Here is a 12,544-nt window from a genome sequence, read left to right as displayed (position 1 = left end):
GAGCGTGGAGACACCATGTGGCGGCTGGTAGACGAGTTGTGTCCGTACAGTTCCTCGTTAGTATAGTGGTAAGTATCCCCGCCTGTCACGCGGGAGACCGGGGTTCGATTCCCCGACGGGGAGGTACAATCATTTTCCTCCGCCGATGCGGCCCCTACCCTACAGGCACAGAGCAATTCTTTGCGAAATTAAAGCTGTTGCAGACAAGCGCTGGTAGAGTACCGCGGCTTTAAAACAGGAAGCACAGAAGAAAACCACAGCTGGGGCTTGGCTGCCTACCTGCCTCAGGCCTGAGGGGGCCTGGAGGCCGCTGGGGCAGCTGCAGGGTTTTACAAGCTCAGCTGCTTAACGGAGAGAACGGCTGGGGAAAGGATTTTCATAGTTAAATGGCTCAAACAGCTGAACACGGGGGTTGATTAAACCTTCCAAAAATGGTTGCCTTTTTTGTTAAATTAAGATGGAAGAAAAAAACCCCCACACCCCAGCCTCACTGAAACCAGTGAGGTGGAAACAATGGGAAGAAGGACAGTTTAAATGTGGCAGAAGAGGGACGGCAGAAGGCCAAGGCAGCCTCCTGGCCTGTAGCAACGCAGCCCCTCACTTTAATCCTCAAAGTGGGAACTCTGGAGACTGGGAACCCCCAAGGCTGCGCCGATCCCAGCTGGAGCTGGTACTTGCGGCCAGCTGCCAGCCGCCTGCTGCGCTAGCTAAGGGTCTGCTGCAAAACATGCGTGAGCCTCCAGCGTCCCTGCTTGCATGTACTTAGTATGGTTGGAAAAACCTTTTTAGGCAACCCTCCTTTTTTTGCATGTATGTGTGTTTTTAATCCTTCTGCGGAAAGGCATCGTTTATTTATTTATTTATTGACATTTCAGCGCAAGGTTGCTAAAAGACAAACCCTCATTTCTGTGGGCGGGCAGCAGATGCCAAGCAATGTGATGACCCAAATTTCTCTTTTTCCAAGTCAGGATAGAATGCCACAGTTGATCGTGTATAAAAGAGATAAGGAATTGGGATCTGAGGCAAGAGGCCAAGACACCTGGCTGCGAGGGGTGCGGGATGCGTGCCTGGTGTTTAGCGTGGGAGGCCTGGAGGGCCCTGCTCTGGCCCTGGCTTTGTGCACTAAGACAGTTTCAATAAAATTAATCTGATGCCCTGACCCTGGCATTGAAAGCAAATTGTTCTGTACCATAAGTGACCTCACATCAACCACACAAATACAGCAGCAAGGACTCAAGTGAGGACATTATCTCCATGTAATAAAAGCTAAGATCTAATTTGACGGCAAACAAGGGGCAATTACTTTTGACAAAACTTTTCCAGAAGCCACAGACACGTATCACTGAATGCAGAACCTAACCTTTGTCACCCTCAGAAATCAGTTGCCAAAATCACGTCTTCAGCCTGCATGCACACAGTTGTGGGAGCAGCATACCAGGAGCTCAGGGATCCACAGGTGCAGGATGGATGCAAGGCTTGAGCTACAGTGCAAGACCAAGAGGTGCTTTCTGTGGGCTCACCAGCTGGTGGCAAAGCCCCTGGGCCTCCCAAGAGCATCCTGCTGCCTCAGCTGTCCCATCTGGCTGTGACCCTGAGATGGGCACGTGAGAAGCACATGAAGAAGAGGGTGTGTGACATGATGCATCATCCACAGTGATACACTGAAGCTTTGTATAAATGAGCTGGACTAGAGCCACATGCAGACAAGCCCAGATAAACCCAAACAGGAGAGGAAGGGAGTTTCAGCAGGTCTATTGCTGCATGTATTGTAGAAAGAAGAAAAAATAACCTCAACATTTTTCCTTCTGCGATTTCTGAATTTCTTCCCATGCCCACTTCCCTTTCTCAAAATCCACATATCTATGTCATCAGAAATTCAAGGAAACTGGTTTTGTTTAGTAGGCAGTTTATTTCAAAACAGGATGGACCATAAAATGTAAGAAAGAATTATTAGCTCATATGTGTTGGCACTCAGTCAGGCAATTTCAGCTGTCATAAAACAATAAGGGATAATAATAAAAAAATAAGGGATTAGAAAAGCAATGCATTCAAGACAGAAATATGCTGATGGTGCTTTGCAGGCATAAAGTCTTGCAAGCAACTCGATACCTGCTTAGTTGGGGTTACTGTTTTCAGATTAAGCTTTCACTGTGCACAAGCAAACTACCCAAGAGGCAAAGTTTAGCTATAGACCTGCACATTGCAGAGTCCCGGGAAGTCAGTCTCATTTGTGCATGGGCAAAGGTAAAAGGAAGAGGAACAAGTAGCTCAGGGTGTTGAGCAGGGTTTTACAAGGTCTACCTTTCTCCCTCTGTGGGGTACTTTGTTCTCACCTAAGCCTCCCCAAGGAGCTCAGCCTCTTTCCCCTGTCCTGTGGTACCAAATTCTTCCCATGCACACTCACGGTGCTGTTGCACCCCACCTGGCAGTGTGGAGCCAGCACCACTGGAATGCCAGCAGCAATGCCAGCAAGCCCAGCCACAGCTGCCCACGCCACCTTGGACCTCTGTGAGAATTCTGGGTTGGTCCAGGCTGGCTTCCCCGTGGGCAAAGTCCAGAGGAGGCACAAGGCAAGGAGCACCAGCAGGAAGCTTCCTGCAGCGTTTGTAGAAAGTTTGAACAGTGGCCGGCTCTAATGAAATCTGGCAGAGCAAACACTGCTGTATTGCTAGCTCTGTGATGGGGCCTGTTGCCACCCTTGGATCATCTCCTGGGAAAATAGCTGCATGAGGATGATAGCTGGGCAGTGGCTGTCCCCAGTCGCTGCCACCATCCCTGCCCTGATTGCCTTGTGTGGGTGCTGTGGGGCAGTGCCCTTGCCAGTGGGAGCACGGCCCCACCAGCTGCTGAGGAGCACCCTGCCCCTGTGACTCCCTGGCGCACCAACCGTCGCACAGGAGCGTGTGGGTCTGTGAGCACAGCATGCCACCAAGGAGCTGGCAACTGAATCCTTTCATTGAAAATTTCCAATGTCTTTACACAGGTCTGGGTCTTCAGGTGCTGCACATTGCTGCAGCCCCACTTGGGTCAGTGGAGCAGCACTAATATAAGCCATATGGGACGCTGACCTACCCGCCAATTAAAAAATACCCAGGCCACCATCAGGCATTTGATCCCAATGCGTACTGTGGTTTTATGACTCCTCCAGACTACCCTGGCATGTTTCCATATTAGCTTATAATAAGGGTAAATTAGGTGTCCATTTTTTCTCCAGTAGCTCTTAACATACTGAGCACTTAATACTTAAGCATAATGATTTACAAGGAACCGTTCAGTTTTATACATGAGCGACTAGTAATAGATTCAGTTTCCTGGGGCAGATAGGGTGGAAAGTATTTTAAAGCAGTATCTTATTAATAGTTTATCCTGCATTTATTTTTGAGCATTTAGAGCATTTATTCTATTTCTTTTTTTCTGAGAAAGGGAGTTTCTCAGTCCTGTCTTCCCCGTGGAAGCCAACTACCATTTCATACAGCTGTATTTCTACATGTCAGATGGTCTGTTAAATATAATTTCCATCATCCTTTTCATTTGGAGGGAACATGTTTTGTAATTTTTTCGGTTCCTCCTTCCTTCTGATTTTTAAAATAGTTTTGCACATGCAATCTTTTTTTAATAACTTCCATGTTGCTAGTCATGCACATAGCTCACACCACCAGAATGATTAGCCTCAGCTTTTAGGTGCTAGGTTAAGGTACCATAGAGACCTAATGTTCAGAGTCACTCATATTATTTCAAAATTAAAGCACTCAAAAATCACAATACCCATTTGAAAATGTTAACCTACAACTTTGGGATACACAATTAAAGAACTAACTTTAAAATTTCCACTTGAACTGACTGTATTTGCATTTCTACACAGCTATGACACAATTAATTTTTACCACTTCAGGGTATGTGGTGTGTTTTATTCTCCAGATTATGTTATTCAACTGTACACAGAGATCTGGCAACTCAAGATTTCATCAGGCTCAGGTAAGGACAATTCCTGCCTCAAAAACAAAAATCTAGATGATGCATAGTTACCCTTTCTGTTAATTTGATGTTAAATGTATATTACACCCCTTAGCCTGCTCAGTATTTTGGGTTTTTTTCTCAGATATTTTCTTTAATCAAGCTTTTGAAATGTCATGGATGGAAACACTTCCTCTTTCTGGTCATGTTACTCACATTTACCGACAGTGGGCTGCAGCATCCTTCTCCATCTGAGAAGCCTAGTGCACGCAAAACTTTATTATACAGACAATTGCAGTATATGAAGAAATCATCTATGTTTTCTATGTATCTATACTTATTAATAGCTTCGTGATCATCTCAATTACCATTTTTAAAAACATCTGCTTCGGCGTGGTTGGGTCCTTTCTGTTCCATGAGGAACAGCGAACCAACCAAACTCATACTAAAATTTAAACATCCAAGAATTGGCATTGAAACAAAAGAGGTAGTATGTATGCTTCACACAGAGCATGTTCATGAGCACTTTGCTTGAATAGGATGCAGATGTACATCTCCTTGCAAAATAAACTTCATGACCACAAAAGGTTTTTTTGTTTCTGTTGTTTAGTATCTAAATGTTTCCAAGATGAGTTTTCATGTTTGTTTTCATAGGATTCAGCGTTAAATGACCTTTTCCTCAGAGATCAATACAAACTGACCTCTGGATAAACTCAGGATATTGTTTTAGGGGTAGGAGTGCTATTGAATTGCACCTAGATCTGGTGCTGACTTTCACCAACAGATGCACAGAAATGCCTCTGCCTCCTGCCTCCACACAAGGCAATGGCTTCTGGTCGGTGTAACATGCAGTAATTAGGCTGCTTTTGAACTCGTTGGGCCAATAGTCTACATTCGTAGGTTACATTTCCCTTAGTCAAATTTTTTAATTTAGATTTGCTTCTTTGAGCCCTTTTTTGATTATTCAGGGAGACAGTGCAGGGCTTTTGCATGTAATTATCTGGATATTTATTTCTCACATCCAAGTTCAGTGCAGGAATGCAAACCAGAGCAAAAATACAAGTAGAAATGAAATGTGCAGGAAAATGCCTTATTACCAAAAGGCTCATACATCTCAACTACAGATGTCTTCACTCAAGAATGGGAGCAGAGAAGAAATATTTACTAAACAGAAAAAGCTTCTATTACAATTTTGGAAGAAAAACTTGTGCTTTCCGCTTTTCAGTCAATGTGACAGTATCTGTCCGTAATTTTTGAGGTTGCAGAGGGCTTGCTTATTTCTTCTGCCTGGTTTACTACATTCACATCATCTGCAGTGTTCTGCTGTTAACATAGCACTAACCAATGGAAATTTTCACAAACCACTTACTTTTATATTTCTGCCCTCTCTTATATGTAGACTTGGAGTGTGATCTGAAGACTTGGCATTAGAGCAATGTTTATATTACTATACATGCTCATGTGGTGTTGCCAGTCCCTCCAAATTTCAAAGGCTTTCTGTCTGGCACAGAAGAATCTCATGTGTTTGAATTGGAATTTGCGTCTGTGACCCTTCTGCCAGGCTTTGCCTGGCAGTAACATTGGCTTCAACTTGCAGAGGTCAAGCTGGGAAAATGGAGTTATTCCATGTCAGTACTTAACAAACTGCTTTTTGACCATAAGCAATGAAAGAGGTTTAATCAAACAATACTTTATTATAAAGGAGGGAAAAAAAAAATAAGAGAAAGGAAGCAAAAGAATTATCAAAAGAGCCAGAGAAATGCTTTCTCCAAAATCACTGGATGATGTGAGTGTTCATCACTCCTCAGTAAAGGATTATGAGGGTGTGAACAGCAACCACTTGTTCACAGTGTGTTGTCCTCTATATCTCAAACCCAGGTGTGCCTTCACTTATCCTCATTTAGGCTATAGACTAACAAGTCCCACCATTTACTCTGCAGTGATGAGCTGCCCTCCACAATTCTCTTCATTACTCATCTGTTTGCTATTCCTTTGCCCTGGAGATCTCTGCTCTTTTGCAGAAATACCCACAAAGCCCACACAGTGTTCTTGCTATAAAGGGAAGACTCCTGTCATGTTAAGGGGGAGGTTTCCCTCCAACCCTGTATGTTCAACTAGCCTGTCAACATCCCAGGAAAGACGAGACCCTTGCACCTGACCAGCCTGTCAGAGCTTGCTATAGGGACTCTACTGGACAGCACACTGTATCAGAGGGTGATTTGACTGTCCTATTCACGGATTCAAGGTGGCAGGTTCACTAGTCAAATCAACTATTCAAGTTTCCAGAAACTCACACAAAAGGGATTTCAGCTGAGAATTTTTTATTATACAAATGTGTGACAGATTAAGGTTCAAGATTGCTGTTGATAGTACACTGACTGCCAGAACAAGTGTGAAATTGTATACACACAAAATCTAATCACTAATAAAAAACAGATGGAGTTAATCATTAAGTGCATACAGAGTATAGTTCTTACCTCATACGTGTCCCTCTGGGGAGGAAGACAGGTTTGGCCTGTTGATTGATCTCAACAATTACGATGGAGTCTTCCCCAACTTCTCTCCTTCCTAACTCACTTGTATATTATTTCTTTACTTCTAGGTGGAGGTTGAGTGACTCTATTCATACATTACTGATAGGTCTAAAATTCTCTCGCTTTACCTTTAAAGGTACAGTCAATAAAAATACAAAGTGCATGCTCCGTGCCGGGTGGTTGTACCTTGGATGTGGGTAGCTTTGAGATGGAGCTGTGCTTTGGTGTTACAATGAGATTATAATGAGTAAAGTTCACTCAAGTGAAGTGATTTTGCCACAGTTGCTGACTTAACAGCTGACTTCTTCCTTTATCTTTCTTGTTTGACAGCTGATATGAGGTTTATCAGTACATGGTGCCATCAAGTCCCCCTTCTGCAGAAAGTGCAACAGAGCCTGGCCATGGTGTCTCCACTCTGTTCCACCCTCCTTTCAATTCATCTTAGCATGTGCTAAAGTTTCAGGTTGTGTTGCCTGGGAAACTGCTGGGGAGTAGATTCCATGCATACCAACCGCATTCCATCGTGGAAGTAGCAGCTGCAGTTTTACCCTAAAATTGCCTTAATTGTATAATATATCTTTAGCAATTTTTCCACAAGTCTCTAGACAGATGTACTAGCAGACTTCACCCTTTGTCTCTAATGGGGATGCCCTAACCTGGAGAACAGCTGGAGATGATTACCACAGGCACAGCCAAATTCACAACACAGGCAGTAACTTATATTTCTCTCAGTTGTTTTTTATCATGGCTATTTCATAAGGTAGAGGTGCTTTCCTGTCTCTCCTCCACTTTATTGCATAACATGCAACATAACATACAAACTGATCAAACGTAAGTTGAGTGCTATTCAGGTGGCAGTCTCTTCACCAGAAACCTATGGAGCATCCCTTCCATTTAGGTTTCCATGCCTGTGGTGCTCTTACTAGAGGGAGAGATGTTATCTTCTTGGCCCACCATGGGTAACCTCAGACAAGTGATATTGCTATACCAAGATGCCTGTAGCCATGCCCTTTCTGTGCAGGAATAGCTCTGAAACTGTGAAACGAGACCTGCTTGGGAAAGGCCATGGATTCAGAGGAAAGGGCTCCTGTGTGGGTTTGTGCAGAGCTATTCTGGGCCATGAATGGAAGAAACAGGTGGGATACATCTCCAGTCCAAGGGAAAGCCTTGGGTCTGCATCCTTACTGCCTAAGTCTGGCTGAATTCAGATGGCTAAGGGCTGCCTGAGGTGTTTTTTCATTGTGCTTAGCACAAGACCTGAAGAAAGATCATTGCTGCGTTGTCTAGGACCATCTTCAGCAGAGAAAAAGTTTCAAGAAGGCCCAAGAGATCAGAGCTGAAAATTCTGGTTGAACAAGAATATGGTCGAGGTACAGGCAGGTCCTCAGGCATATTAAGAAATACTGCTTGTAACTGGTGGGACTCCTCTGAAAAGCAGGGAAGTACCTTGAGCACTCACTGGGATGCTTGAGCAGATGCTGCACAGCCTGGACTGAAGAAATAGCATGGATGGCTCTCTTTAGCAGAAGCTGGTGTCGTTTTTGCTCAGATGGTCTCCCTAAGGAGAAAGAATAAGTTTGAGAGAACTCTTTAAAAGACATGCTCAAATACATTTATTTTGTATGCGGTTGACTTTCTGCAGAGTCTTTGGCTGAAGCCTCAGGCAGCCTGTTTAACTGTCTGGGATATGGTTTCAGGCATTCCAGGGTGGCCAAGGGAGTTGCGTTCCCTCCATAGCTCTGGAAATCGGGACGTGCCAGGACCAGTGATGAGACCTTCATTCACCCATGCCCTCAGTAAGCCAGGAGAGCCAACAGTCAGCAATGAAGGATCTGGGCTTTTGTGAGCAACACAGCACATACCCCAGCTCCCTAGACTGGCGCCTTTCACCCTCCTGTCCCCATTAGCCAGGACTGGGCTGTGGGGACCACCATGTGGGGCTGGCAGGAGATAACCTCAGCCGCCCTTCAAGGAGCTCATGGCCCCACTGAGCATTGGCCATCCCCGCTGAGGTGGGTCTCAGAAGCAGTGCAGACAGACCACAGGTGGTCTTGTGCCAAAACCAGGTATAACAGCTTAAAGCCTCCCCAGCATCCCTCCCCTCCTGCTTTTTATGAAGCGCAGCACAAAGCCTTCTCAATGTCTTTCCACTCCCAGAATATGAAAAGGACTATTTCTACTGGGAGTCAATAGATTTCTCTTTCCAGTGGCTGAGTTTCTTCTTCTCTCTTCTCTCTGCCCCCACCCCACCCCCACCCACCCCCCACCCCTTTTTTTTTTTTCTGGCTGATTCCCCTCGTTATCTTACCAGCATCTCCTGGCAAAGTAGATTTTACACCAATGTATGGGCTGCCAGAGGGAGGCTAGAAGTCCACTAAACACCTCAGACAGATGAACAGACAAGCAGTCACAGACATGCTGGGCAGCCTCTGTTTCCTCTGGGGCAGCAGCCTATGTGATAGCAAAAGGAAATCCTACATATGACCTTTCACACTGCACAATCTTGGTCCCAAAATTTATTTGAAGTAAGAAGCTACACCCAGTTTTGACTTCAGCTTGCATTTAATGTACAATTGCGCTCCATGCCTATTCCCGGCTGACAGCAAACCTCAAACCATGGGGTGAATCTCTGTGCACACAAAGAGGCACTGGAAGTTAAAATGCCTTCTGGGACTTGCACCCATTGTCAGGTGAGATTTTCCAGCTGTCAGTCCAGCTCACATGGTATGCAGTGCTTGCCCATCTTACACTGCCAGTATGCCACAGGATTCCACCCCCTCCCCGATTTTCCTCCAGTTAAGGTCTGGAGCACCGTGACTGTTTGAGGCAGTCCAATGAGGGAAGTATGCATCCAGACTTGCTTTTAAATGAATACTTCCTACCAAACCCTAAAAAAGGAGGAAGCAATATTGCCAGACAAATAAACAAAACAATGCAAGAGGCTCAGCTGGACATATTTACTTTTGTTACTAAAATATTTAGCTGGCCAATAGCCATGGCAGGCTTCAACCTAAGTAATATGAAACAGGTTGTATGTTGATGTGAAAACATTGATAAAAGCTCAGGGAATGTATTTTTAAACATTTTTGAAAGTAGGCGTCTATAAAATTACAAGTGGTCTGGAGAAGATGAACTGGGAATGGTTATTTATTGTTCCTCATAAAAGGAGAACTAGGAGGCACCCAATGAAATTTTTGGCAAGCAGGCAGTTAAATGAGTTAAATGCAGCCATGTAAACTATGAAAATCTTTGTCACAGGATGTCATGGACACTGGGAGTATAAACAGATTCAGAACAGTTAAACAGTTGTGAAGCCTAGATCTAACAGTGCCTTTAAAACATTTTTGAGTGGATGCAGCTTTCAACTCCTGAACTATAAAGTGCAGATTTCTATAACCTGGGAGATTATACCGGGGGAAAACCACTCCATACTTCATCCTTCTTATACTGTTCTCCTTAAACAGGGAGAAGATATTGAGTGAAGCGGGCCCTTGCATTGGCCTGCTTCTGGAGGTTCTTAATCAGGTACGTTCCTAATTAGATATATTGGTTTTATCCCTGGCAGGCCATTCCTCCTGCAAGGTGCTCATTCGGACTCAGAAGTGTAGTGTCTGGCTGGAAGGACACAGGTCTGCTCAGCAAGGGTCTTGTCACAAACGCTGACTGGGTTTCCAGAGAACATTGTGCATGTCCAGGCTCTGTTACAGACTGCTTGTGGCACATTTTGAATTTTTTGCTAACAAGAGTAGTTTCCCCTTTGTCTACCTTGTGATGTTTATTACAAAGCTTTGTTGGGAAGGCATATGGACTATAGCAGAACAGCATCATGGGGCCTCTGCAGCCTCTTGGGATACAACTAACTAAGAAGCAAGAGAACATTGAAAGGAAAGAAACCATTTTAACTTCCTCCCCTGATGAGAGGAGGATGGAAGATAGAAAGAGAAGACTATTACCATGGGGTTCTCACACTTCATTAGGTTGGTGTTGCTTTCCCAACAGTGTAGAAGAGGTTGCCACATCAGAGAAACAAGTCTGTAGAGTCTCAGGCCAAAATGAGCTCATTGGCAGCAGTTAGTGTGACAGAGCGGTCACCTATCAGTAAAGATTAGTATTTTTAATTCCACATAATGACTCACATTCTGTCCTTCAGTTGCTTGTTTATGTTGCTGAGTAAATATTGATTACAAGAGGTTATTTTTACTTTGAATTTCCAAAGAATTCTTGGTTTTTTGAAGGTATTGAATTAATTGGAAAGACATTGCCATTTGCAGTCTGGAAATTCATGCGGCTGCCTAGGCCACTGTGCGTAGGGGGCTGGAGCTCTCCCAGTCTTCAGGTGGTGGGGTCAGGCAGAAGCACCAGAAGCCAACAACTTCTTGGTTTGCTTGAGGGTTTTTTTAGGAAGCCAATCTTGCACAGACCAAATCTGGTTGTTCTAGATGTTTTGGCCATTGTTTCCAGGTTATGATGAAAACTTCCGCATAATGACTCATTGAACTCCATGAAAATTGCAGTAAGGATTGCTGTCCATCCCTGTAATGGTAATCAGTTAACAAACATTGCCGTAATTTCCAAAATCAGTTTTGCCAAGCAGATGACACTTGCTTGTGCCAAGAGTGTTTAACTCTCTGTAGTACAGTCTATTCTCATGGGGAAGCTGTAGAGCATTATGGTACACAAGACAGAGAAGGGAGAACACTCTGGAGCTGTGTTTTCCTCACAAAACAAAAACTAGCCACATTAACCCCACTGTCACTTTGGGTCTCGTGAACTCACAGGCAGATTCGTAGTCTGTCACACAAGCACAGATGACATGAAGCCAAGTTGCACCACCTGCAAGCTGATCGCCCATCGGGGGCAGCAGCAAAGGCTCAGTCCCAGTCACAAGTGGAAAATGAGCAAAGGAACAAGGCAAGCAAGGCACTCTGAAGGACAGGCTGGAGCTTTGCTTTGCAGTGTTGAGGCTGAACGTACCCAGAAGTTGAACCTCAATATTAAGAGCCTGATACCAAACTGTTCCATCAATGCCAGAGGCTTTCAGGATCTGCCCAGCCTCATCCAATTGCTGTCTGCTGTAGTAGCTTAGCTTGTTATCCAAGAAAATCCTTTTGTAGGGGTAGCCTGGGAACCCTTAAGAAAGACAGATTGCATTTGCATTATTAGACCAGACTTTCTAGACTTATCTCCTCAGAAATCTACTGCTGTGAAGTGGTGACACCTAATGGCAGGGACACAATGCAAGACACAGATACAGCACGGGTGCAAATGAACTAAAAGAACTGTCACTTGGGTATGAAGTAAATGTCAGAATATCTTATATGACTTACATACCCAACTGTGCAGAATTTTAATGCAATATCTCCTCTTTGGTCTCCGCTCTCAGTGTCATGTATTACTAAGATCTGCTCATGGAAACTTCATTTCAAGTTCTGATACTATTTATATCAGCCCTTTCCCCCTCCTGTGTTATCCTCTGCTCTGCTGACTCTGGCCTACCCTTTTTATTAAACCTTGCAATTTGTAATTTGTCTCAGAGCAGCTTGTTCAGATTAGACTTGCCTAGAGGCTAGTTTAAATTGCTCACATGACTTCTTATAAGAAACATTACACACATGTTAAATTCATGAGCCAAAGTAGGCTTGTGTGTGGAGAGCTCTCCATTTCCCTTTGCCCTTTCCAGGTGGCTTTTCCCTCATCTTTCGACACCTTCCCCACATTCCCCTTTGCCTTCCCCCACCACCCTTCCCTGCCTTTTTATGGAAACAAAGGGAATCGCATCTGTGTACGAGACATAGCAGTCCAGTCTGACTATTTAAATATTCGGGATTGGAATCTGTCCCTATAAAACACATTTGTAGATAATCGTAATGCAGTATGCAAACATACCTGAAATGTGGAAAGAAAGCAGAGGGAGCCATCCATATATCCAGTGCATTAATTCACAAAGGAGGCATTTTTGCCTCTGGTTCTGGAAAGCATAAGGCAAGAGTGGTTGTTCCCACTTAGATTTTGTTTCAGATTGCCCTGTATTGCTCTCAGTGCAGAAAATAGCAGCT

General features: G+C 44.3%; 1 non-coding gene across 1 annotated transcript; it reads left to right on the top strand.

Moving 5' to 3' along the window:
• Positions 1 to 51: 51 nt before the first annotated feature.
• TRNAD-GUC (transfer RNA aspartic acid (anticodon GUC)) lies at positions 52 to 123 on the top strand. Its single transcript has one exon. It is a non-coding gene; the product is annotated as a tRNA-Asp (tRNA).
• Positions 124 to 12,544: the final 12,421 nt, after the last annotated feature.

The sequence above is a fragment of the Falco biarmicus genome, chromosome 5 (assembly GCF_023638135.1).
Source record: "Falco biarmicus isolate bFalBia1 chromosome 5, bFalBia1.pri, whole genome shotgun sequence".
NCBI classification, from domain to species: domain Eukaryota; kingdom Metazoa; phylum Chordata; class Aves; order Falconiformes; family Falconidae; genus Falco; species Falco biarmicus.
The sequence above is the reverse complement of the archived record's forward strand: the minus strand, read 5'-3'. Positions and strand labels throughout refer to the sequence as shown.